The sequence below is a fragment of the Oryzias latipes genome, chromosome 6 (assembly GCF_053564925.1).
Source record: "Oryzias latipes strain Hd-rR chromosome 6, Olatipes_Hd-rR_3.1".
Taxonomy (NCBI): domain Eukaryota; kingdom Metazoa; phylum Chordata; class Actinopteri; order Beloniformes; family Adrianichthyidae; genus Oryzias; species Oryzias latipes.
In genome coordinates this window covers 11,490,942-11,517,535 of record NC_136242.1, presented here as the reverse complement: position 1 = coordinate 11,517,535, position 26,594 = coordinate 11,490,942, and the positions used below count along the sequence as shown (strand labels likewise).

The following is a 26,594-nucleotide window of genomic DNA, read 5'->3' as shown; positions in this document are numbered from 1 at the left end:
TGGTGTGTAAATGATAATCACCCGTTCAGATCAATCTTCCCAAAGAGGGAGCCTGGAAGTCAAAAGTTCATGTTTCCTTAGGAATAAAATTGAACTGCTGTTTTTGGAAATGAGTTTTAAAGTAATAGTTTGGTCATTATCTACCAATATTTTTGAACAGTCAAACAAACTCAAAAAACACCAGAACCTGCAATATTTGGCCTTAGTCACAACTGGGTGGATACCTACTGTCTGCGGGCCAACCTGTATGGAGCACATGACATGCATATCGTAGACAACTCTATTAACTCTTTTTTACAAGCATGGTGCAGGCAAGAAGTTGTAGTGAACACCTAAACAACACCCAAGGGTAAGTAAGGGTGAAGTAGTTGAGGGGCAGGCACGTTGTACGGATTTTTCCTTTTTCAACCCCCAAAACCCTGCACATTGCGCAAGGGACCTGTTAATGCTGTTCAAGTGACACTGCAACTGTGCGCTCCTTGCAGGCCTGTTGTGCACAGCCTGGCTGTTAGAAAATAGACAATCAGGGCGTAGTTTGTGTGCTCACTCTCCGGGCGTCCTACAGGCACTTTTGTATCACATGCACACCCCATGAGTGCTGCATTTGCAATACTTTCCATTCTTTCTCAGTAAATTCCAAATGTATTGTTATCGCGATATCAAACTTTGCAATACGCATATCACAAAAGTTGGAATTTGTTTTTATTGTTTTAACTTCACACGCTTTTAATTGTTCTGACCTGACTACAGCCTCTTTTACATGCTCTAGAAAGAGATCTGTGGTCTTAATGCTCTTAAATCTCTGAGCAGAAGCAGCATTTCACCACATCCAGAATTAGACACAGTTTAGTAGACTTGTCAGAGAGAATAAGTGAAGTGTTGAGGGTGAAAAAGTTTGCAGTTTTTCAGTCATGAGACTAAAAAAATGAATCGATAGCCTAAAAAAGAAAAACACCAATTTATGTCTGAAATTGGAATCAACACACACAAACTCATCAATCTGTCATGTTGGTTTTTATTTTGATTGAAAAGGCATAAAAGTGACAGAGCAAACGTGTCTACCTCTAGACTCAGAGCATCAGTTTGCACAGATACATGAGCAACTGATCATAAAAATAAAAATTGGCATCTCAGACAAAAATGGGATGGAAAACTGTAATTATTTGGGATTGAGATCTGTTCATGTTGACCAGCTCGGGAACAAAGTAGTTGTTTCTTTTTGCCATTATGGGTCCAGTGTTGGTTTAAAGCCAGAGTCCAAGTGAAAGACATTTGTCTATTCTGACCACCAAAGGATTGGCTTTGTGCCCAGAAAGTTAGTGCTACAGTCGCAGCAGCTCTTTGCTTGTCCAAAGAGTAGTCTGTCACAGGACTGAGTATCACTGCCAGATCTCTTGATTCAAGTTCATTTAGAATCCCTGTTTCATTATTTGATTCAAAACTGCTTCAATTGTCTGCTCCATTGTTCAGCTTCTGGAGTTACCAATTTAACTCGTATGACTAAAAAGAGATGTTCCTGTTGTTCTGACTGTCTACTTCCTGTTCACTCATTTCTGCAGTATAGATAATTTGCAGATGTTAAAGCATTTCTATTTGTCTCTTTGCTGTCTTCGCTGACCTCAGATGACCTGGCCAAATGGTCACCTGTACTGTTCTGCTCATTACAGGAGTTACTCTAAAGAAATTACTCAGAACATCTGACCTTTTTGGAATGATGTTAACGATAGAGCAGTCACATTTTGTAGTCTCAATTAAAATGTTCCCGTATTTCTTATTTAAAATCACAGTAGCAAATAAATATTTTTTTGATATACAGTGATCCTAAAAATAACAGAGACTGGGGATGTTTCTAAGATTTGGCAAACTGAACACGTTCTGTACAGGAGACACAACATGGAAGAGACTGATAATAGTCAACAGCCAATTAGGACACAGAACTAAGGGTTTAGCTATTCATTTTATCAATTTGATTCATATGTTAATTTAAGGTTACTGATAGGATTCATAGCTGATATTGGTCCATTTGAAACTTTTTGATTCAATTCACTGAGCTTAAATCAATCCAGAACATCTTTAACCAAAACATCAACCAGTGTAACAGAGATAAATACCTGGTACTGAACAGTGCAGGTGAAGTTTTCCACATCCCTTGTATTTCTTGCAAGATAAATAAACAAGAATTAATGGCAAATCCATTCACCTTTAGTTTCATAAAGCTCAGCCCAGAAGACAGTGTTCCAAAAAACTAAAACAAACATTCAAAAATGCACCACGAAAGGTGAACCGCATTCTAGCGCTGGGCCAGTGTACAAATTCATTGAAAAAAATATTTTATTCTTTTGTTTTTGTGACTTAGACACAGTTAACCAGAAGGTTTACATCTTCTTTATGATTCCCACCAGGACTACAAACAAATAAGGCAAACTGTGAAAGGGAAAGTGTACATATCTGGCTGATGTCTCACAAAATGCTTATATTTATGTGAGCAATTATTAGCTCTGTTTTATAGGCTATGGCATCTCTGTACTAGTGTAATCATATCAGATTTACGTTTTTCCTGCCACTGTTAAAGCTCTGTCTGTGCTATAGCGTGTATGTGAAAGCTACTTCCTCTCAGTTTATTTACAATGATGTTGATATAATTCAGATTTAAACTTTGCACTCAAACCTGGTAAAGTTGCTGTGCAATATTGGAGATGGATGAAAAAACCTCAGTGTTCACACATCACCTGTGAATAAACATTCATTGGCTGCTCTGCCCCGACTCAGCGAGAGTCTTTCCCACAAATAATTCTGTTGGCCCAAATAAAACCTGTTATCTCACGTCGTTTTTTCAGGTCTCCCTGCTGAGTGTGAGCACATCTTAAATTATCCAACGGATGAAGCATCCTTTGACTCTGTCACACCTAATACACACACATGCCTCATTCATGCTGAGAGCCCCTTAGCCTCTACACTGCAGGCTCAAGCTTAAGCTCCGCCCTTTGGAGTGGAGCTGGTACTTGTTGGCTACATGACACGATCCAGATCACATGGAGATGGAAATGGCAAGTAAACAAACACTCGCATTCCCCTGCATCTTGGCTCAGGCCCCATTTCAAGCCACATCCGTGTCAGAGTTGCTGGTCTGGGATGGGGGTAAGGGGGTTCTGGCTTAGAACGGTTTTTTCACCTTTTAGGTGTAACCCGTGTGATGTACCTGTCTGAAATTGATCTGAGATCATGTTGTGCTTTTCTTAGACAGGGTTTATACATTTGATATTTTTTTTAGCTAAAAGTGCTTTGAAACTTCATTTTCTGCTATATTAGTTTGTTTCTAAATAATGAGATTCAACCACTAGCTTCAGAACATGGAGGAAGAGGCAGATTTGTTTAGAACGCCGTGATCCTAAAAGTTGTTGACTGACAGCAACAGGGACTGCACTCAAAGCTAGAAGCTTGATACGGGGTAAACAAGACGCAGCAAAACAAGCCTGATGATTTAGCTCATTTCTAAGGTTGTCGATAGAGGTTTGGGCAGCAGCTTTCAGGATCAAAGGGAAAAGATGATTTAGGTTCTCCCCAGGTTGCTCTGCGGTGCTAATCAGGAGTGTGGAATGTCGGAGGTGTGTGATTTCCTTCCAGAGGAGAAAATGAGATTTAAATATGCATTATACCTTTGCATGCATTTAAAATGTGCGTTGGCACAAGAGAAATATGCATGCCAGCATGTTTCACTTGTGCCAACGCACACTTTTCCCTCTGGGTCAGTGAGTGAAGCACCTGCATCGACATGTGATTTCTTTTCTTTTTTCTTTTCTGAGGGGGTGGTGGTACTTGTATTAAACTGCACTCTATTTTTGTTCTTTGCTTCAGAAAATCTTGGTGGGAAGACTCATTAGAAGGTCTTTAATTATTGAATTAAATATGATTTTTTTTTTTTCTGAGACTTCTGTTATTTTGCCTTTACAATACGTGCAGCGGTAGGGCGGTTAACCCATGATCGTAAGATTGCAGGTTCGATTCCTGCCTTGCATGCCCATGTGTCGAAGAGTCCTAAACATTTGATTTTATTGATTTAATTGATTTTATTGATTTTACTGATTTATCGATTTTATTGATTCTAACCACTATCACCATTTCATATGTGTGCTGGGTTTTATTTCTCCATACTGGAAACTGTTTTGAATACTGATTTTGTCTCATATTAATTGTACAGCACTTTGTAATCTGGATTTCGAAAAGTGCTATATAAATAAAGTTTATCGAAGAAGGTAGAAAAGCGCTATATAAGTATACGCCATTTACCATTTGACTTTATGTTTCTCTACCATCTATTTATGGACATGTGATGCAAACAAAAAGAAGTCCAGTTTTCTTCTACAAAGTTGGGTCAATTATAATTTTATAATTGGCTGAAGGTGAACCACAGTGTGATGTGTGTACTAAACACGATTTTTTTAAAAATTGCAATTCAAACAATACCTGATTAAATTAATGACCCCCTTTTTTTAACCAAGAAGAACAAAAGTCTAAAGGACCCATAATAGCGGTTTTTAATGTTTCAAGCTGTAATGTTAAAGACATTTTGCTTTTTTTTTGTTTAAAATCATTAGTGTCTTCTGGGCTTCAGTTAAAAAAGGAGTTTCTCGGTTAAAAGGCTTTTTCATTTATAGTTTAAAAAAACAAACAAATGAATAATGAATATCTTGATTGTATCAATTTAGGTAAAATAATTGTACTGTATCGTTTTGCCAAATATTTAGTTGGATCTTTTAAGTATGGAATTGTGAAACATGTATCGCGATGAAAATCAGGTGAGAGGGAAATATGCACACTCCTAATAATAAGCCTTCTGATTAATTGGAAAGTAACTTAATGTTGAATTCGTTGCTGGTCCTTACAGTGTTCACAGAGCAATTTAAAAAGGGAAAAGGCATTATGGTCATAATTAGCCTTCGTATGGAACAAGATCCTAAAAGACGTTCCAAAACATCAGCTGTGTGTTTTAGCTGTAAATGGAAACAGCTTGGATGTTTAAATTTGAATCGGCTTTCCATCTTCTTTGCATGTGGAGTTTGGTTTGTCTGGACGCCTGCAATTAGTGCCAGAAGTAAACAACCGGAACTCAAAAGAGTGTTGCCAAGGGTGTCTGCCCTCATCTTTGCAATCTGTGTTTCCCCTTTTGTTCTCAGCTGTGTCGGATGGAGAACCAGCTGCCACAGCAAGGGATTTGAACTACACTCACACTAAGAATGAGAAAGTTAAGAAGTCTCTAAGGATAGAATATAAACAAAGTGTGTTTTGTAACAAACGTTTGATTTTTAAGGCTAACGTTTAACCCCTTCATTTACTGCCCTGGGGACCTGGAGCTGCTGATGTAATCCAAAAGGCTTTTGGCTTCAGGTTTATATCTGGTATCATTTAGGAGGAAGTAGTTAACATTTTTCACTCATGATGTCATCTTTGACATGGCACCATAGGTTTACAAAGAATATTTTATGTTTTAATAAACATAGAAATCCAGTCAATGAGCGGTTCTTGTTTTTAAAAGGCTTAAATAACAATAATAGTTTTTTTAATTTGAACCGTCTTTGGAACTGTACGTGTTTCCAGTCTAATGCAGTTAATGACAAACGACATTTCCTCATATAACGCAGTCTTTGAAAGTCAATCTTTTGGAAGTTTGCATTTTCCTCCCTTTTCATGATGATATTCCCAGATTTTTTTCAGATGAAGATCAAAGGCGTTGCCCAAATTTTATGCCATAGCCAGTTTAATCTCAACTACCATGTTTACATAGTCTTAGATCATCTCCTAAACAATCCAATACGGAGATTGTTATAACAACAAGCAAATCTGGAACTGATTGATTTAGTGTATCATTAGAACTTTAAAGTCTAGACTTTATTTACTTCATAAATGGGATTAATACACTTGTGTAGGGGGGAGTGGGGTTCATTTCATTGTCTGCTTTTGCACCAAAAAAACAAAAAAAAAAAAAGCCATCCTGTGGTCTTCTTCCAAAATCAGAGGAAGGAAGTGGTTTAAGTTAAAGACAGGGCCCAAAAGTGAAGCCCAGAAGACACTTGACCTGAATCTGCATTTCAATCTTTGCTCTGGGCAAGACCACATTATTCCAGCTGGGAAGTCTTCTCATGTGTAAGGAAACATTTCCTGTCTGCATTTCAGTGGTTTGTGAACATACATGAACCCTACCATCCGAAAACAGACTACACCCTAGTATAAAATAAAATATTAGATTAAATAAATGAAATATAAAATCAGTTAGTAAAATGCATTGACAGTCTGTGACAACTGGATTGAGTGACCCCTCCCTCCTTGCATTTGAAACAGGAAGTACCGGCTGCTTTCAAGAAGCCAAAATCCCATAGACTTCTATAGAGAAATAAACAGCTATTACTCAGGTATTCTATTTGTCAGGATAACCATTCTGACTCTGCTACCTTATTTTAACGTTCTTGCTAATCCCAAATTATTTTCACGATATTTATTCTGTAGTAAAAGTTATTTAACTTATGAACTGACCAGTCAGGTGCCTTGATAAAAGTATGTGGTCTCGCGTTTGAATCATTTTACAGATTCACCCGAGCCTCCTTTTAATGGAAGGGGTGTGGCAAATTCCTCCCTACTGACAATGACTTAAACCGACCTGGACTGAGCAGAATAAAGCTGAGGAGGGTGACAGCAGAATTCCATGCCTGCAGGGATGCATGTAGGGCAGAGGCGTGGGTCATGAATAATATCTGTTGCTTCACTGCTTTTAAAGACCTGGCGGTACGTGACAGTATTGAAGAGATGGAGTTCGGTATGCCTCGTTAGTCTGCCAGCATCAGTAGTTCATGCTGCCTCTCTGGCTGGTTGATCTTTATTATTTTTTTTCGTTGATTTGATGCTGATGATAAAAAGGTGGGTCAGCTTTTTGTGATGTTTTTAAATCATTATCCTCTCAAGACACTTGCAGACTAAAGTTTACTCTCTTTTTTTGTATACTAGGTCTTTTTTCTAGAAAAAAAAACTCCCACCAGTAAACTTTCTAAACTTGACACTCTCGCTAGTAGTCAATGCAAGCTTTAAGCTGCCATCTGCCATTTCATATTTTACTGTCTTTGTCTGCAGGAGGATCATCTGCTGTCTGAAATCCCCCTGTGGCTTTGAAATAGAGGACTGCTACCGTTATTGGAGAACATCTGAGGCAATTTGGAACCATACTCTTGGCAGGTGAGCCAAATCATAACTTCAGTTTCCTTTTTTACTTTTTCTTTTCTTTTTTTCCTTTGGGTAATTTTATATTTGCAGTGGAACAAAAATCCATCTTTTGAATTTGTTTTTGTGGAGATTCCCATTCCTTTTTTTGTGTGGTGATGTTGGAATTTTACAAAGACATCATTTAGTTGAATAATAAAACTTCATGTTTTGAGTAGTTTTTGCTTTGTTCGGTTAATGCTCTTAGAGTAAACTGGATAGATGCAATGTGTATATCAGCGTCTATCAACCATAAGGGCTGATGTTTGATAGTTCTTCTGAAAGGTTTAGGCTCTTTCTAGGCCAAAGGTCCATTTTGACAGACTAGTAAACATTCACACCATCTGCACTAAGTACAGTTATGTTTGAGTGATTCTGCTGATATGGAGAAGATTATTTAGTATATGTTATGCTTTTTTTTTTTTTGGGGGGGGGGGGGGGGGGATGATTTCACTCTCCATGACTTCCTGGTATTTGAATGTTGTAGCCCCCAGCCTCTTGAAAAGCGCAGCAGCTATTTCTGGGCATGCTGTGGTAGTTATTGCTAGTTTAGTAGCTGGGACTGTTTTGTACGTTTGGTAAGTTTAGGGAAACATGGTTGTCTCTCTTGTTCTGTTAGTTGATTACGTTCGTTTTTTCACCTTCGTTTCCTGTAAAACTCCTCATTATGAGGATTGATTCTTTGGGTGATTGAAGTTCTAGGTAGGGGCTTGTCACGTTCAGCTCGTAGTCTCAGAGGCCATCCTCATGGTAGAAGCACAGGCGGAGTCTCAGGACTTGGTTTTAGCTCAAACTTTATTTCCAATTTCTTCAACTGGCATCTAACAGTCATGCCCCGAGCTCTAACTGCTAACCAACAACAACCTCCCAATGGTTACAGCTCCCACCTTTATAGGATTTCACCTTTGGGAGCTACCATTCACCCAGGTTCCCACAGATAATCTATTTACACAAAATATTAAAATATGTACATTCAAAGTTTCCCCAACCCCTATAAAAGATAAATAGATAATTTCCCCAAGCAAAAATAGAATTCACCGACTGTTCCTAAAACATTTTAATAATTCACTCCAATAATAAAATTACTCATCTAAATCTCCCCTGTTAACTTTACAATGATTTTGGTTCCCTCCCTGGAACCAGTATAAGGTCCTTGTACCCTTAGGGACCTCTTTTGCTGGCGGACCATTCCTGACACAGAAAACTGAGGTGAGTCACCACCATCAGACAAGGCCAAGACATACATGCAGCAGGTGTAAACAAATATTTAAATCTATGTGCTTTTACAGGTGCTCCTGACCTAGAAGAACATTGCTGCTGCTGCTTAACTTTAACTGTATTAAACTAATAAACTCTGTAAGTTTACCTTTTCTGCCTGTTTCTTTAATGTGACAACTGCTCGTTGTCACAGGGCTGTTGTCAGAACACTCATGTGCTCGTGATCTGGCCTTTACTTTAGTGTGAAAACTTTCAAAATATGTTTGTGAACTTTTGAATCAGCCGAATTTGTTTTACTTGTCATTAAATCCACTTTAACAGTTCCACAGTGACTTTTACCAACTTTTGAAGGGCAAAAAAAAGCTTGAATTAAGCTTTTCTGTGCTGATTTTTAAACGGGAATGAAAAATATGCTTGATTTGGAATATGCCACCAGTTTTTCTAGTGTAAAAGAACAACTGTTATGCTGGTAAGTAAAAAAAAAAAAGATGCACAAATTAAAAGAATTGGGAAAACCTGATCTGTAAACTAGCAGTCAAACAGAAAGTTGACAGTAACACAGGTTTGAAGGCAGGCATCAGTAAATATAAGGTTAATGTTTAAGTCCAGACTTAATTTTAGTTTTTTTTTTTATTGATAATATATATTTTTTGTGTTTCAGTTACTATTTTTCCAGAATCACAATATTAGTACTAGGGCTGGGTATCACCAACAATTTCCAGAATCAAATCGATTCCATACACCAGAGCCTGGATCAATTCGATTTCAATCCACTCAATTCGATTCAATTTTGAATTTACACTATTAACATAGTTAGACTTAATTGTATAGAAATACAATAAGACAATAATAAATAAAGACTCTAGCTGCTCTGCTCAGAGACACGGTTCACTCGCATGGAGCAGCAGGTTTATTCTAACAGCCACAGATCTTTTACAAAGTGTGTTGTGGAAAATTTCTCTATAAACACTACAAAGAATAATGTCAGACACAACTTATGAGGGAAAAGAACTTTGGGTTACAAAAGAAAACGTGAAATGAAAATATGTAGAGCCCGAGCAGATCTCCACGCTACTTAATTTGTCCAAGTCGGGCTACCATAGTGTGGCGTTATCCTCAGTCGAAAGGACCCCGAACTGGAAAAGGAAAAGCCTAAAAGATCGATATCTACTTTTATGGATCAATTATTAATTTATTAAGCTTGGAATGATTCAGATCTATTAATCAGTTTTATCAAAATAAAAAATCTGACAAAATATTTTAGAACAAGTTTGATAAACTACGAAGCTACACAGCTTGATGAATTGGTTGAGCATGATAGTTACTGTAGTCAGGAGCCTTACTGAGTGGTATTGTTTGGTATTTTGTTACATCTAAACAATGTTGCGAGTTACCGTGAATTAAGTTTAATTTATGTGGTGTTGCACTTAGGGTTGTGCCGATGGACGATACCATCGTCTATCGTGATGGGTGACTGACATCCCGATGGAGAGACACCATCGTGATGCCACGCCCCCGCCACGCTGCGAGTCGACACCATAAGCCGCGGTTACATGTGAAAAATATCTTGACCGGATCAATGGTCAGATTAGAATCCAACCGTGTACATGGTTCCAGAAAAATGTTTTCAGAATATAACAAACGTTCACATGGGTCACACTTTCGGTCGGAATAAATCATTCACACATGCGCAGTAGGATTTGAAAAACCGGAAGCGGATATCAGTTCCCACGAGCAGCTATTTTTTTCTCAAACTTTATTGAATGTAACAATTCAATACAAAACAATGTTGCCGAGCGGCTTTATACATTTATATGTCAGCTCGGTAATATACAAGACGATCTTCTAAACGTGCTTTTAATAATGTTACGATTATTATGAAACGCCTGTTCGCTCATCGTTTTATTTTTAATCCGTGTGGTCATTGCTTTTTTTGTTGAAAAACGGAGCCGGAAAGAAGCCAGAATTAGCAGAATGGTAACACGGGCTAACAGCATTAGCTTTTGGTGGTGCTGTAATCTGCATCTTGGCTGCATGTAAACATGTGGGAATAACATCAGCCTTTATTTAGTCGGGACACGACTCGAAACACAAATCCACGTGATTGTTTGAACGATTTCTAAGGACTGAGCGGCCTTTCTGCTTTGAAGCTTACACCGCCCCAAAGCGCTGTGTGTGTGCTCACAATCCTCTGCTCAGACACACACTTTTAGACCCGGTTCTGAGTTCGGTAGCCCGTTCCCCTAGAGCTGCGGAACGGATCGCAGTTCTAAATCTCCCACATACCGCTCATGTAACAAAGCACCCCCCCCCCTTCCACTCAAACACAAAGCTGTAAGTCCGCGCTCCGCCGGTCCACTTGACTAGTTAAGTGCGGGAGCGGACCATTTCTTTTCTAGTTTGTTTGTTACTTTTTTTGTTAAAGTCACTTCCCTCAGTTTATACTGGATAATCGCGGATGAGTCATTAGTTGGGAAATAAAATAAATAAAGTAATAAAGTAAAATAACGAATAGCAATTATATAAGACCGAAATATTAAAAATAGCCCCCCCCCCCCACGACGATATCATCGTCCATCCCGATGGTTGACAGCAAACATCGTCAACGGCCAATTTAAGGGACATCGCCCAACCCTAGTTGCACTCTCTGCATAGCCTGTTTATTACACACAAAAGAGGCTCGCATGAAGAACAATAGTTTGTAGAACTTCCCATCAACCCTTTTGACCAGTCACCTCTCTCTTGGCTTCTCTTGGCATTCTGGGTTGTGTATTCATTCTTCTTATCTTATTGCTCTTTTTTATCTAATTTGCCCCAAAATCAGGTGCATTTATGGTCCAAAAATACAGTATAATATCAGTGTCATAAGTCATGTACAGATTATCTTAGTATTATATGATACACCAGACTGTTTTCAGTTTAGATGCACATGGTCATGATGAGATTCCATTCCATTCAAACAGGTTTGATTAAGTTAATATTGAATATTCAGATTTTAATCCAAGGCTAACTTTGCTTTGTTTTCACATCACATAACTGATTGAACATAAACAAACATGAGATACTTGGAACTAAAAGTGTTTTTTCCTTTTGTCAAACCTACAATAGAAACATTTATTTACCAAAAAATTACAAAAATGGCATCAAAGGAAAATTGATACCTTAACCATATTCAAAGAAAAAAAAAATTCAAGCCCTGTCTACAGTGAGTCATATTCTAAGATCAGGTCCGAAAATCCATGAGACTAACTGAAATTCCATAAAAAATTTTTCTCAATTTCTCTTTAGCACACACCCTGTGCCCTTTGCCCTTTTAGCACTGTGCCCTTTGCCCTTTTTTTTTTTTTTTTCAAGAAACGTTTGAGCTCAGCCAGAAAAAGTGAAAGAGCATGGCTGCATTACCTACCTGTCATCTGATTAGTTTTGGATTATTGGACTAAATGACAGTGGAAGGTAAAATCAGAGTTTCTGCATTAAACCCTCTGTAAAGCTGCTTGGTCTGACCTCAACCAAATTTCTTTAGAACAACCCATCAAGTTTCATATGACAGTGGGAAACCCAAATTGCTCTTGGATATCTGAGCTTGAAATCCCACAGTAAAAAGGAAACTAGGTCAGGCCACTTAATCTGTAGCACAACTGCAATTAAACCAAAGGGTTTACAGTAAAAAGGCTCATAGACACACATGGATTGAATTACAAAAAATATAAGTGTCCATTTTATGGTTTCGTCTCTCCATTAATAATCTCTGCATATGCAGTGTGTTTTAGTACTCAAGTGGAAGCTTATACAGTATGTATGGATCCATCATCATCACTCATCGTTAGCTCAGGAAGCTCTTTCAGTCGTTCTTCTTATTGATTGTTTCATTTCCTCCCTGTGGCTTTCGCTGCTAAATGGATTAGAATGTGTCCTGTGCTCTAGAATTACCCTCACATCAGTTACCAGGGCCAGTTAATACCGTTGTTTGCCCACTAAGATCATAGAAAAAAGGAGGTCAATCAATTATGCCACTTTATGTGTTGAACTTCCAGGAAAAGGTCACGTGAAAGCCGAAACCTGTCGGACCCTAAAGACGGTTATGTCCATAAAATCAGCAGAGGCTGTCAGGGATAGGTTTTCCGATCTCACGGTTTGCCTCTTACCCAGAGACCCGGAGGCTTATTGTTAAGTGGAGTTTGGAAGCAGGCAGCTGTTGGAATTCCCAACAGAAAGCAAACAAAGACTGAAACTTGGAGGTCAAATATTTCTGAAATTCAGAGGGATGAACTGACTAATCTAAAATGATGGCATTGCAACTACTTTAGTCATTCTCAGGAATAGCTGTTTAAAAAACAAATGTGTTTATATTGAAAGGGCATCAAGGCATTGGAAATGTTCTTAAACATACAAATGTCCTGCAGACAATCTTCATCATCTCCTCTTCTCTTCATCCCATGTTGGCAATAAAAGCCAGTAAATTCCCCCTGAAATGTTTTTTTTAGGTGTTTTAGGTACAATAACCTGCTTGATGGAAACAGAAAGGTTGACAGTTTTCAATAAATATCGTTATGCTGTGCTTTTTTTCCCCACGCGTTGTAGTTACCCGAGGCTTGTTTCAGCTCAGTCATGGCTGGAATGTGCCATCGCATGAGAGGAGCTCATCACTCCTTGCAGTCTGCAGAAGTTCTCTCCAGTTCTCGAGTCAGGGATGTCTGGATATGGATACGTTTTTCCAGCCCTGCGAGCACAATGCTGCTCATGATCGCAGAGATTTAGACATGTAATCTGGGGAGTCGTGCTGTACTTTAGCATGACTACCTTAGAAGTGACATTCTCTTTGATAGCTCATTCAGTCTGATTCTTTATCTTTATACTATTTATTTTACTCGTGGTATCACAAGCACTTTGTTTTGCTGGCTTTGCTGCACTTAGAATAACATTGCATTACTTTTCTTTTTTTCTTTTTCTCTTCTCTTGATTTGTGGAGTTGCAATCCTGCTTACCTTTTAGGTAATTTATTTGAAGCTATACGACTGATTTATTTACCAAATAACCCTGAATAGAGTGAATTTTCAAGGCCCTTCTGCAAGAAAACAATACAAAAAGAAACATTAGTAGAGGGTTTTGTGTCTGTTTTCTTCTTCATGCCGGTAGAGTTTGAGGAATTTGATATGGTATTTATGCTTTGAAGGAATGGTTGGGTCACAAGTCTATGAGCCTGAGGAGGAAGTACCATGAACCTCTTTGTTTCATTTGTGTTTTTCCTCACCCTGTTGCTTGTTATGTGGACATCATTTGAGTTTGTACATTTCAGAATCATCTAATGTACCAAAGCTGGAAACATTGCATGCTTACTACCACTGTCATCTTTGTTGTGTTCAAAGCATGTTTTTCCTCATTCTCACATGCACAGCTTTTCATTAGCATAGTGGTAACCAGAATGACTATTTTCCAATGGAAAACTACACGATCAGATGTGACAGGTTTTGTCATAAATTTAGTTTGTGCGGGTGTGATATCATATAAAGAAGCAGTGGTAGGTTTATTTGGTTTCTGATCATTTTTATCCTGTGTCAAGAACATTACCTTTTCAGGACCGTCCTCCTTTTTTTTTATTTAGTTATATCTGTGGATGGTTGAACACAAAGCAGTGATATTTTTTAGCCTTTTAAAGTTATTTATTGCAGAGCTCACGACAGTTTTGTTTATTGTAAAACCACGAGTCTGACAACTTTATTATTGTCTTGTTGTTGTTTATAGCCTGGAAATGACTTACTGTTATCACTTCGACAAATTAATGAAACAATTTCTGCTTGTGATACTATTTTAAAAGACTTAGAAGCAATTTTGCGAAATCTCCTAAAAAATCTAAATGCTGGTATCCTGCAATGGTTGGAGATTTTGGTTGAGGATTGGCTTCAACAACCCTTACAGATTTTATGCTTTTACACAAGTATCATTTTAAATAAAAGAAGATGTACTGTAAATAATGTGCAGGTCTAAAACTAGAGTAGATATGGTGGCGGAAAGTCCCTTCATCTTATGATTTCACATGCTGCTGTGTAGTCTTAGTTTCAGACTTATTGGCCACCAGCGTGCCGAGACGCTTTAAACTCAATCTGCTGTAAATCCTTCAGAGCAGCCACCAATTCTTTCACTGTTTGGTTAGTCGCGTCTGACCGGCCTCTGCAAACAGCCTGATGGTGCAGCTGTTGGACTGCTGCCTGCCTGCTGCCACTCGGGCCTCGAGAGGTCAAGAGTTTGACTATTGCTGCCACAGTGACGGGGATGTCCAGGTAGAAATAATAAAAAAAAAGAATTGTAGTTGTTAAGTATAGTTTATAGCTCTTTGAATTAATCTAACCACAAAGATCTGATTACATTTTAGTTATATTTAAAGTTTAGAATATATCCAGATCTATCAGAAAGTGCCACTCAAATGATCTTTTGATCCAGTGTTTTTTTGAAATTATGATGATTTTGGTTTAGGCAAAATCCATTTTCAAGGACCTAATTTCTGCAGAGTTGCACCTCTGAGTTGTGGGCGGGGCTGTTGGCGCGGTACAACCCAGCTCTCCATGTTACTGAGAGCTCTTAATGCGCTCTCCCAATAGCTTACAGCCCCTCGCACCCTCAACCTATCATTAGCTGTGCAACAGAAATGGCGAGCAATATTGGAACTATCCAGCTGTACAGTTTTGAGTCAGATACCAGCTCGGATGAGGAAAACAAAGACGTACATGGATCTAGTAGTCTATAAGTAATATGCATCAGAATTAGGGGTGTAATGATGAATTTGATTACCTTATCGATCTGTTTGAGGCAAGTTGTTAATTGAATCCAATCGACTTAAACCATTAAAAAAAATATTTAAAAATAAGATAAATCGATAATCGATATTGGAAAATACCGAGCAGATTAAGAAAGAGGTGGTTCATTTTACCATAGCATAAAAACGACCAAAAACATCACAGTGGACAACATACATGTGATGACAGCAAAAAAAAAAAAATCAGTCCATCATTCCAGTCCAGTGTGTGGAAACTTTGAATTTAGCAAAGTCATCTGACCAAACAGTGTGCTAGAATGTTCCCTTTTGATTATTGTGTGATGTGGAAAAACAACAGTGGGTTGAACTTTAGAAAAACTAAAATGTGAATGGATTTGACATTCATTCTTGTTTACTACTTTGCTTTTTTCTACACATTTAATTTACACTTCCTTATCTTGAAGAAATACAAATATTCTGAAAAACTTCACCTGCACTGTTCAGTACCAGGTAGAGTTATCTATCTCTTAGTCACAATGGTTGAAGTTTTGGCTAAAAATCTATTTTAGGTAATTAAATTGGATTGTTAAAAATGAACCGATATCGAATATGAATTGGATCAGCAACCACAAATTATATGAATGGAATCGTTGTGAAAACAAAGTGTTTCTCCTCTAATCAGAGTAGAGCGGAGCAGGAAACTGTGGTTCAGACGTGTGTTCACACGAGCGCCCCAAAAAAAAGCCAACCCCCCCCCCCAACCCCCCCCCCCCCCCCAGACTTAAACCACCCATTTCCATGTAAAACAAATGACATTTGCGTCAGGGCGCCCCTACTATCCTGTCACCTTGCTGCTACGATGACCGTATGTTGCGCTGTGTGAAGAACACGCTGGAGCCCCCCTCCAGTGTGCACACGGGGGAAAACGACGAACAGGCAGAGAGGGGGCGGCGGGGGCTTAGACTCACCGCTTATGATTCCAGACGCGAAACAAACCAACAGCTGCTTCATCCATACAATTTATGTAATTTATTGGGTTCATTGGTTTTAAAGAAGAAAAAAAATAAACAGAAAGGAGTCTGCCTCAAAGTGAATTTGTTTCCATCATTTCACTCATCTTAACTCTGAGTGTTTGACAGACGGAAAAGTCTATTCAAGACTGTGGAAAATGGACAGAAGATTAAAGGAAACATCACGCTCTTAAAGATAAAAAAAAGTTATAATAACTAATTTAATAAATATCCTTACAGCATTTTGAATCAATAAAAGTATTGCCAAATGAACTATCGCGATATATCGGCAAAAACATTTTTCTAACACACCTAGTGTTGCGGCTCCCTGTGCCTTCATTTCTGTGGGAAACTGATCCAAATGGCTCTTTGAGAGGTTCAGGTTGCTGACCCCTGGGCTAGACGTTGAATGTCTTCTAGTCTGACTGTTGCCGGTGGTTCTGTCGCTGGATCCTAACTTTAAACTACAGGTGCACTGGGAACATGGACGGTGTAATGCAGCCCTCTGAATGCGGTAAAGGATTAAGCCCCGATCAAATGTTGCAGTACCTCAAAAAACAAACACTGGATGAAGTTTTCAGAAAGAAGCAATTTCAAATTTTGCATAAAGTGGCTTACTTTAAGTGGTCTGTTCTCAAGGGTCCCAAGAGTCTTTTTATGCTTCTTGCTTTATGTTTTCTATTTATGTCAATTCTAGTGCTTCTTAAATTGTTTGTTCACTGAAGCTCAAATCGTACATTATTAGTGAATAGGGATATGTGTGTTTTGAGTGGTGTTTTGAGCAGATGGGTGGATCTATTGTTTGAAAAAGCTCTTCTTTTACAGTGTGCCGTTCCCCTCCAGGCTTTACTTTTGCTGTTCAAATCTGATGGTTGAGGTAAAATGAAGTACGGTAGCTGGATGTATCACAGTTTCCTATTCTAAAAGGAAAAGACCCACTGTTGGATCTCCAAAGACCCTAAATTTAGCAACAATGGCTTTTGACGAGTCCTTTATATTATTTATGTGTTTTGTATGTATGTTTATTTAAACGGCCAACAGACGCGAGACATGATTTTGAGACAGATTTAGATATGAAAAGATTTTAAAAAAGAATGTGGCACATATTAGGTGGTTACCAATAGGGGTGATCCCATGAAAATTGTCTGTTGAATGAGTAAATAATTGTTTTTTATATGTTAATGTGATTAGAATAAAACAACCTGATATTTAACTTGTATTACTGTAGCTTTCTCAACTATTGCAATAAAAAAATCCTTATAAAGCCTGATGGTAGTTCTGAAAGTTATAAACATCCCATTTGTTCAGGCAGAGATGTTGTTTTGGTCTAGAGAGACAAGATGAAGAGTTCAAATGAGGGAGAAAACTTGATACTTGAAGTAATCACAAAGAATGCAGTGACTGATGATAACCCCGCATCATGTGACAGTGCTACTCTCAACTTTTGGTTTTAGAAACATTTCTCTTTCATTCCCTGAATTGAGATACAATTTCCACCTTTGGCAGCAGGTCTAAAATAAATTTAAGGTATTTAAATTACATTTGAAACTTTTTGTCAGTTTTTTAATGAAAAAAGAAAAGTATAAAAAAAGTTTCAGAGTAGAAACCATGAAATCTCATTGCCCCTTGGGGAAAATGTGAAGCCATAAGTCTTTTTGGGAATCTAAACAGATTAGGTGTTAAAAATTGTGGTTTTAACTTTTCTGTTGCAACTCATAAATGTAAATTTATGATTGTTTCCCTCCAGAGTCAAAAGGTAATAACTTTCCTCGTATAGATTGATAATGTTTTCCGTCTCTTTAGGGACGTTGGGTTGCTTCTTGCCGAAGGGCCCCCAGAGGTAGAGACGTCTTCTGCTGCCAGATGCTCCAAATGAAATTGGACTTTTGAAGTCCTAAAGGGACACAGGAAAGAGTCTACAAACTATTTTGGGAAGAAAAGAAAGTGGAATGGGGTTTACAATTAACCAGAAACTCAATACACCATTCATTGCTCTGTCAATGTGAAACAAGAAGACAGAGCAAAGACGGTCTTCACAGCAGAAGTCTTTGTTTCTTTTGATAACTCTAGATTTGAACAGTCTTTAAAATCTGACAACAGTGACAGTGTGTTGGATAAGAAAAAGTCCAAATGAAAGATAAGACTCCAGATAACACTCTCCTACGCTGTAATGTCTTTATGCATCTTACCTTATGGGGACAAGCCACAATCAAATCATTGCAAACTAAGACTAATTTGAACAAAGTTAATCTTTTATTGTGAAACTTTTCCCTCCCAGGTTTCATTAAAGCTGTCTCTTCCTCAGAGTTTTGCATTCATCTCTAAGATGGATGGAAGACCCTCCTCATTATTCACCCCAACCTCCGCTCATCACACAATGCTCAGATGGGCCGAAGCAACTCAAAAGTACACGCCTAATGAAAGCACAGATGTTATAGAGAACAGATAGATATGGGTCCACCTATGTGGTCTTCCAGAGCTCTTGAAGGTATTGTAGACCTTAAACTCATACCTTTTTAACTTTAACTGTATGTATCGGTTCTCTTTTATGATGAGAGTTCCTGCTAACATTCTCAGAAAGCTCCAGCTTCATTATTGGGAATCTGCAAACCTTGCCAGGTTGTGACATGATGTGAAGCCTTTATCGTCCAATCAGCAGCACAGGCTTGTTGTGGTGTCCTGTTGCTGCATGTCCAAGCCAAAGGCTCAGCTGTTGGTGGAATGCAAGGCTGGTTGACTTGAAAAGCTTCTTTGCAGGCTGGTCTAGTGAATTTTGACAGAGTGTAACTACTGCACGTCTATTGAAAATATTGCTAAAAGCTTTGACTGAGAAGAGTACAATGGATGATAAACTACTCTAACAGTTACGTCATTACTGCTGCATTCTTATCTTTGAAGAGTTTGCTGTGGTGTTTTATTGTGAAAAATTTGCAGTAATTTTAGGAATTTGTGTTCTAACTTTGTTATTTGTCTGGTGAGAATCACAATCAACTTTTAGGGGCCAGTTTGTAGTTGAAACCTAAAGGAAAGTGTTAATAGGTAAAAGTCAGTAGAAAACAGCTTTTTTCATAACTATCTATATTCATTCCTTTTTCCACTTCTTTTATTTTTTAAACGGTGTTGGTGAATTTTGCTTTGTCCCTGAGTTTTGTGATGATTAAATCTAACTGATAACAGGTTCAAGTTTTTTGCAAGTCATGTGACTGCAGCTGCTTTTCTTCTTGACTTTTGAAATACCAACGTGACATTTTTGTGGAGATCCTCCTTTATCCAAGAGGCATCTGTTTTCCGTTCTAGTCTGCTATTGCTGGATAAATCATCTGATAGCTATCATGTATCGTCCCTATCTCTGTTTTTTTAATTGTGTCCCCCATTTTTTTTGCAGACCAAATTCCTTACTTCCTGTCTTCAAACATTGCAGTGTTGTAAGAAGCACTGAAATTAGTAGCTTTCCACAAATGTTGTCTATTTCTGAAGTTAGAATATTTTATTCATAAACAATTACCATACAAATTAAAGCTGACGATGAATCTATTTAATATCAGTCAAATCTTGACTGAAAAGTTATTTCTCATAAGGACATTTTTACCTTTATGATAATCATTAATGTACTGACTTTATTAACTTCACTTTGCACATATTTTCACAAAGTTCTGCCGTATGAACAGGGTAACCAAGCAAATACGTTTCCTTGTCCCTGCAGAACTGACAGGCAGATTTTTTTAGTCAGCCTGGACTGCAGCTTCTGACCATTTATGAAGAAAGAAACATTTTAGAGAGATCATCCTCAGAATTTTTCTTTATGACAATACATATGAGTCAGTGTATGCACGAGAAAAAAAGATGGGTGAAATGTTTATAATATTGTATGTACCAGTAAACAAGGCTTAAAAGTCTCCACAGGCTGTAGAGTACAGGTAAACTAAATGCCTGAATGTTGCTTGAAAGAGAAATTAATGGGTGGGATGAATGTGCTTATGTTTCTATTGAATGTTTTGCAGTGGTCAAATTTCAATAGTCACAGGTTTAAACTCGCTTTTAGCACAAAACCTGGAGGATTAAGGGGTTAATGTTGGCAAAAACTACATTTGGAACCCTTTTCCAGTTAGTTGTTATTCACGTGATCTATCTACAAATAATGTAAATTCCGAAGAATAAGAGCAGGCTGATGACTGATGCACAAGTCATGAGCACCCTTTGTTTGATAAAGTCAGTGTAAAACATCATGGGTGGCTACCAGCAGCACAGCTTTTATGAGATCACATACATTACTTGTGTTTTCAGTTGTCTAATTGTGCAAATAAATTAGACATGCCCAAGCACACAATCTATTCCATTGCAAACTCGCAACAGTTGATGCTGAGCCCAGTTTCAAGTCTTTTTTCTCTTTTTTTCCTTCTGTGTTTTAGTTTTTCCGTTGTTAACATGGGCTTTCTGAACAAAACCTCTGTCAAAGAACCATAAACAGTTGGCTTTTGTCGGAAATATTGGGAGGTTTTGAAGGGAACAGAGTGATCTGTACATAATAGAATAAAATGACAACGTCTGTGTTGAGATGATTTATAGTCAACATTATCAGTGGAGCTTATCAGTTTACCAACATGTGATTCTCATAGATGTGGGCTTTGTGGCACTCTGCACTTCAACAATTTATGGAATGTTTATTGAAAAGTTTTTTTAATACGATAAGAAACATGTTTGACTACACTGTGGAAAGATCCCACTAGTAATTCAGCATAAATGCACGTGTTCACCTGATTAAGAAAAAACCCATGTTCATTGTTTGTATTTAAAGCAAATGGATTCCAATATTCTTAAAATCAGTGCCATTACTATTTTTGTCATTTTTTTCATGGAAAGCCAAATATGGTGCACAATGTTCTCTCATTTATTGCAAGAATCCATTCAGTAAATGACCTGTGAAAGGTGAAATCCTTAAAGTATGATTACAGATGTTTTAAGGCTGTACAACCCCTCACTACACAATCAACTCAGTCAGTCAGACATGAACATTTTCACACTTTCTCTCTTGTTTAAACTCTCAAAGTTCAAACATTCATAGCAAAATAACTCCAAGTTTATAGAATGAAAACAAAGATCTGATCATGATCAAAGACTTATGCAGATTTGGCAAACTGAACATATTCTGTACAAGAGGCGCGGCACAGGGGAGATTGATTGACAAGGAAAACAGCCAATCGCTGTACACAGTGCACTGTTACAAAAAGAAAATCTGCTTAATGGTGAGACCCCGAAAGGTGAACCGCAGTATAGTGAACACTGTATTACACCTTTGGGCTTGTCTCAGTGAGTCATGTTTATATTGTCATATGTGTTGTTAAAGTCCCATTACCTCATTTGTTTCCTCACCTGTTCCACGGGGGAGTGGTGAAGCAGGAGGCACAGCCACACTCAAGAGCCATTTGGCGGTTTAACCCCCAAATCCAATCCATTAATGCTGAGTGTCAAGCAGGAGCCATGTGGATTTGAACAAACAACCAAAGAAACTCTGGGCAGGACCGTTGACTGTGTCAGGGAACTGGACAAAGCGACCCCTCCCCAATTTTGTTCCAAATAGGAAGTATAAAAGTATCCACCAGCTCAAAGAAGCCGAAATCCCATAGACTGCTGTAGCGAAATAAGCAGCTATTACTCAATCTAGTTGTCAGAATAACCTTTCTTGCTCTGTCACCTTTTTTTAACATGTTCTTGATAATCCTATTTTTTTTCACGACAGTTATACTTTATCACGTTTTTCAATTAATAAACTGACCAACCAGATACCTCAGTGAAGGCATGTAGTGCCCGCTGATTGATACGTTCTCCTGAGCCCAATTTCAATGGAAGGGATGTGGACTTTCAACATGCTCACTCCTAAATGGTGACAGTAGTTGCCATAGAAACATTGACTCAGACTACTGACACCAATCACTGTCGTCTGGCTCCAATATCCCCTTTTCACCCTTTCTTCTGTGCCCCCTTACCCCCTGTCTCTACCATCCCTCCCTTCTTTCTCTTCTTCTTTTCCTTCCGGTCCAACAAAAACAACAAAAGGAGACAAATGTAATCAATATAAATAAAGTTTAGCCTAAACGACAAAAGGGATTTATACAAATACTAGTGTGTTAGAACAGGGGTGTCAAACTCATTTTCACCGAGGGCCAAATCAGCATAGTGGCTGTCCTCAAAGGGCCAGATATAACTTATACATGTAACTAAATATAATGAAAAATAAACGTAACTACTCATTAATGTTAAATACCTCATTTATTTATTATAACGTTTTAAAGTGACAACTATAGTTACATAGAAAACACATGTTTGCTTGTTACTCTATAGCATAAATCCTTTTACATTTGATTTTGTCAGGATAGGTCATATGGACAGTGTTTAAGTCCTAATATATAGTTGCCCAATCCCATATTTAAAGTCCAATTCTCCCTAGATATGAATAACTACACACTAATTTTTTATTTTTTTAAGAAATTAAAAACTTTTATGCTCTCGCTGGCCACATAAAATGACATGGCAGGCCACATTTAGTTACTGGTTACATCAGTCTGCTGTAAAACCCTATGCAATGCTTGACCAATCACAATCCAACATTTTATGACATCACGAATTAAGAATGTAATTCAGCGGAAATGTTCTAAATCAAAACAATGTTATTTTTCTAAATGGACATAAAGCAACTGCTGCAAAAGCATATAATTAAACATGACAACAACATATGATTCACATATGTAGCATACTAGATTTTTTTTTGAAGGCACATAAGTGATCTCCTTCAAAGAACAGAAGTTGATATCTTCTGAGTTAAACCACATCCTGACTGTACCAGTGGTAATGAAACATTTGAAATATAAATTATGCATTGCACTGCATGCAGAGGCAAAAACAATGCAGTGCTATGCCATTATCCCTTTCAGTCACCCGCCTCCCCAAGCTCAGCCTCACTGGCGCAGAAACCCTTTCATGTGCTTTCATCCTGTTAATGATTGTTTGCTATGCAGCTCCAGAAGAAGGCCAGCATAAAAACAGCAACTGAATGTTGTGAACTGATAGGATGTTTGAGAGAGGGAAGCTTGGTACCGACTGAAATTGTGCAGCTGCCCTATTTTGACTCAAAGGTTCCCTTTATTAGTCTATTTTTGATGCATTTCTCACTTTAATAATTCAATCAAAAAAGCTTTGAAATAAAACGAGTGGTGCAGATATAATAGTGCATCCCTCGCTGTGCTCTCAATCATATTCATCTTTATTTATTCTTAATGAATTTTAAATGGTCTTGCCTTATCTCATCCAAGCTGTCCTGCACTGTTGGAAAACACTCTCCCCCTGGGCCCTCTCCCTGCGCCGACAGGCTTTAGGGCAGAATTAAAATCGGCATCACAGGCAACACTGAACTCCATGAAGGGGGGTTACTGGATCAAGAAACATGAGGAGAACAACTGCTCTAGATTGCTTCAACTTTCTTCATAATAAAAGAAATACCAGAACTAATTTCAGCTCCTTATTTTCTATTCGCCAATTTTTAAAGTCCCACACTTTTGATTTGTTAAGTGTTCCCCTTGATCTTTTATATATGCCATTTTTAGCCTAAATCAAAATACCTGTGTCATATTCTAGGACAACGTTTGTGCAGCACGGCAGGACTTCCATCAGAAATTTCCCTTCTGGGTTGTGAGTGGAGCATGCCTGTGTTCATTTCCGATCTTTTCTTTGTTTACACACTAGAGCTTACAACCCCAAGCTTACATTGGTGGTGCAACAAAAACGGCAATCAATTTTGGAGCTATCTACCGGTACACTACACCAGTGTTTTTCAACTTTTTCTGAGCCGCGGCACACTTTAAGCTTAAAAAAAATCCCGCGGCACACCAGCATCCAGAAATGAAAAAAAAAGGAGAAACTCATAGTCTGTATTGATCTACAGCCCCTCCACAATCTCACATGCATTTTTGTGATAATTATTGCAGAAAAAGCTGGAAGTTGCAGCTGTTTTTCTAAAAGATGTAATAAAAGTTAAGTTAGAAGATTTAAAAAAAGTTTGAAGTGTGTTCGTTGTTTTCAAGACGTTTAACAACAGAACTCCTTTTACGCTGTCACTCTCACAACCCAATGCATCATGGGAGATGTAGTGCATAAAAACGGCCGGCGGAGATCGCTTTTCGGAGCTTCATGGTTTTGTTCACTTGTTCCACGGTCTGACACCGGATTCTGTGGAAAGCTACACCGCTAAAGACGAGCTTTAGCTGCTATTTTTGTTAGAACTGAGCGACTTTACGAGCTAAATCGGGACAAGGAAGTGAAGACTTTAACCACTTCTGATTGGTCAGACTGATGACATGTGATTAAGCCTTCAAGAATGATTGGTGGAGTCGTGGAGACAGTAGAAGCTGCGGGACTTTTCAGAAAACAGTTATAGCTGCAGCTGAATCGCGCTGCCGTCATTCTTATCAAAATGTCTTTAATAAAATAAAATAAACGCAAAGAAAAAGTATTTTACGATCTTTTATATTCCTAACTCCTCAGTGTTTTATCAGGGCCTGTTTGGATGAACACAGAGCTGAAATCCTGGAGATGGGAAATGTTTTTAGATCAGTTAATGAGGGCAATTTCACAAGGCACACTTGACCATCTCCCACGGCACACTAGTGTGCCGCGGCACACTGGTTGAAAAACACTGCACTACACAGCCAGATGTACCCAGATCTAGGCATCTACAAGTGGATCCATCAGAATGAAGCGGAGCAGGGACCTTGTGGCCTGCTGATTTTAGTTTGTTCATAAAAACTACAGGCTTTATCCAAAAGCATTTTTTGTGTGCTCCGGATTCACCACGATCTGAATAAATAAATACTCAGAAAGCTATTTCAATCTTAATTTTCTTCATATATGTCATAAAAAAGCTGTAAGAATTTGTTAAAAACACCAAAAACACAATTGTCATTGTAGTGGGTCTTTAAAGCTTCATGTCTTAATATACTATGTAGGATCAAAACCAAAAGCCAATTGACTATCAATATCAAAACCAAAACTAAACCAAAAGATAATTTCAAGATTACTTATATATTTATGTAAAGACGCACACACATCTCAAACAGAGAAAAGAAACATGAAAGAATGATTAAACTAAAGCAAGTTGTTTACTTGATAATGTTGATCTTGGTGTGCCTTTAAGTGAATGATGGTGTTCAGTAAAGTTCATTAAACTATAGCAGACCAATTATTTAGTCACCTTATAGCCTGTTCATTAGCCATAAACTTTATAGGGTTCAGAGTAATGGTCCATATATAATCTTTATGGACTAGTTTTCTTTTTTGTAGTGTCAACTGCTGTTACAGGTGGATACAGGCTGTCTGCGGGCAAAAAAGGGGCAAACCTGTACATGCCACACAGATGGGCCGCATTAAAATATCAAGGTTGTAGACCGCTTGGTGAGCCTGCAAAGCACAAAATGTTTTTACACAACATGTTTTTATGGACATGCTGCTGGTGACAGGTTGTAGCGAACACTTTTAGAACACACAGGGCTAAAGTAAAGGTGAAGTAGGAGACCAAGGTGTGTCATTTTGATTCTTTTTTATTTTGGGGACCCCCACCCCCCCACCCCACACACACATATGAAGTGGGAGTGGGAGTGCTTCCAGATTCCAGTTGGCTCATCCGTGCTCCTGTACCCGACCAAGTACCTCGTCTATGGCTTGTCTCTATTACTGTTCCTACACTTAGCTGTGGATTCTGTCTCCGGCTCGTCTCGCGCCCCCAGCTGTCCCCCAACTTCATCTGGATGAGATACTTTGCTGGACTATAAATATGTAGTTTTAGAGTTAGATAAGTTAATTCTTTTATATGAGTTCTGGTATATCCCCTCTCCGTCCTGGGGGAGGATCCCTCCTTCATGTGGACACCCCTGAGGTTTTGTCGTTTTTTCCGGATTCTGTCTCCTGTTTAAGTAGTTTGGTGCAAAAGTGTTACTTAGAGGAACCACGGGAAAAAAGGTAGTGATCAACAGAAAGGCACAGACAAGTCAGGCCAAAATTTCTTCCAATTTGTTTTGATTATTTAAAAAATGGCAATCACAGAACCCACTTTAATTTAACAGAGCTCTCACTATAATGAAATTTGTCGTAGTTATGCTATTTGACCACGTAAAGGAAAATAAGTCTCTGGTTACAAGTGTGTGGTTTTGTTTAGAAGTTGTTGGATGACTTGACCACAAGAGAAAAAGTGGCCTATGATGGAAACGTCAAGAATAATGTCACTAAATAAAGTGAAATTCCTGACAAAAAAACTTGGATCTGAAAGCAAGAAAACAAATCTGAACATGACCCAACTGTGGTGACGGTGGCAATGACCTGATAAT

The 26,594-nt window shown here is 38.2% G+C and overlaps 1 protein-coding gene across 3 annotated transcripts in view; it reads left to right on the top strand.

The window, feature by feature from the left end:
• Window positions 1-26,594, top strand: part of peak1 (pseudopodium-enriched atypical kinase 1) — a 101,772-nt gene that overhangs the window by 14,578 nt on the left and 60,600 nt on the right. For all 3 annotated transcript variants that reach the window (XM_023955628.2, XM_023955627.2, XM_078948477.1), the window contains exon 2: window positions 7,120-7,221. The gene's annotated coding sequence lies outside the window, so the exon portion shown is untranslated. The remainder of the gene's footprint in view (window positions 1-7,119; window positions 7,222-26,594) is intronic.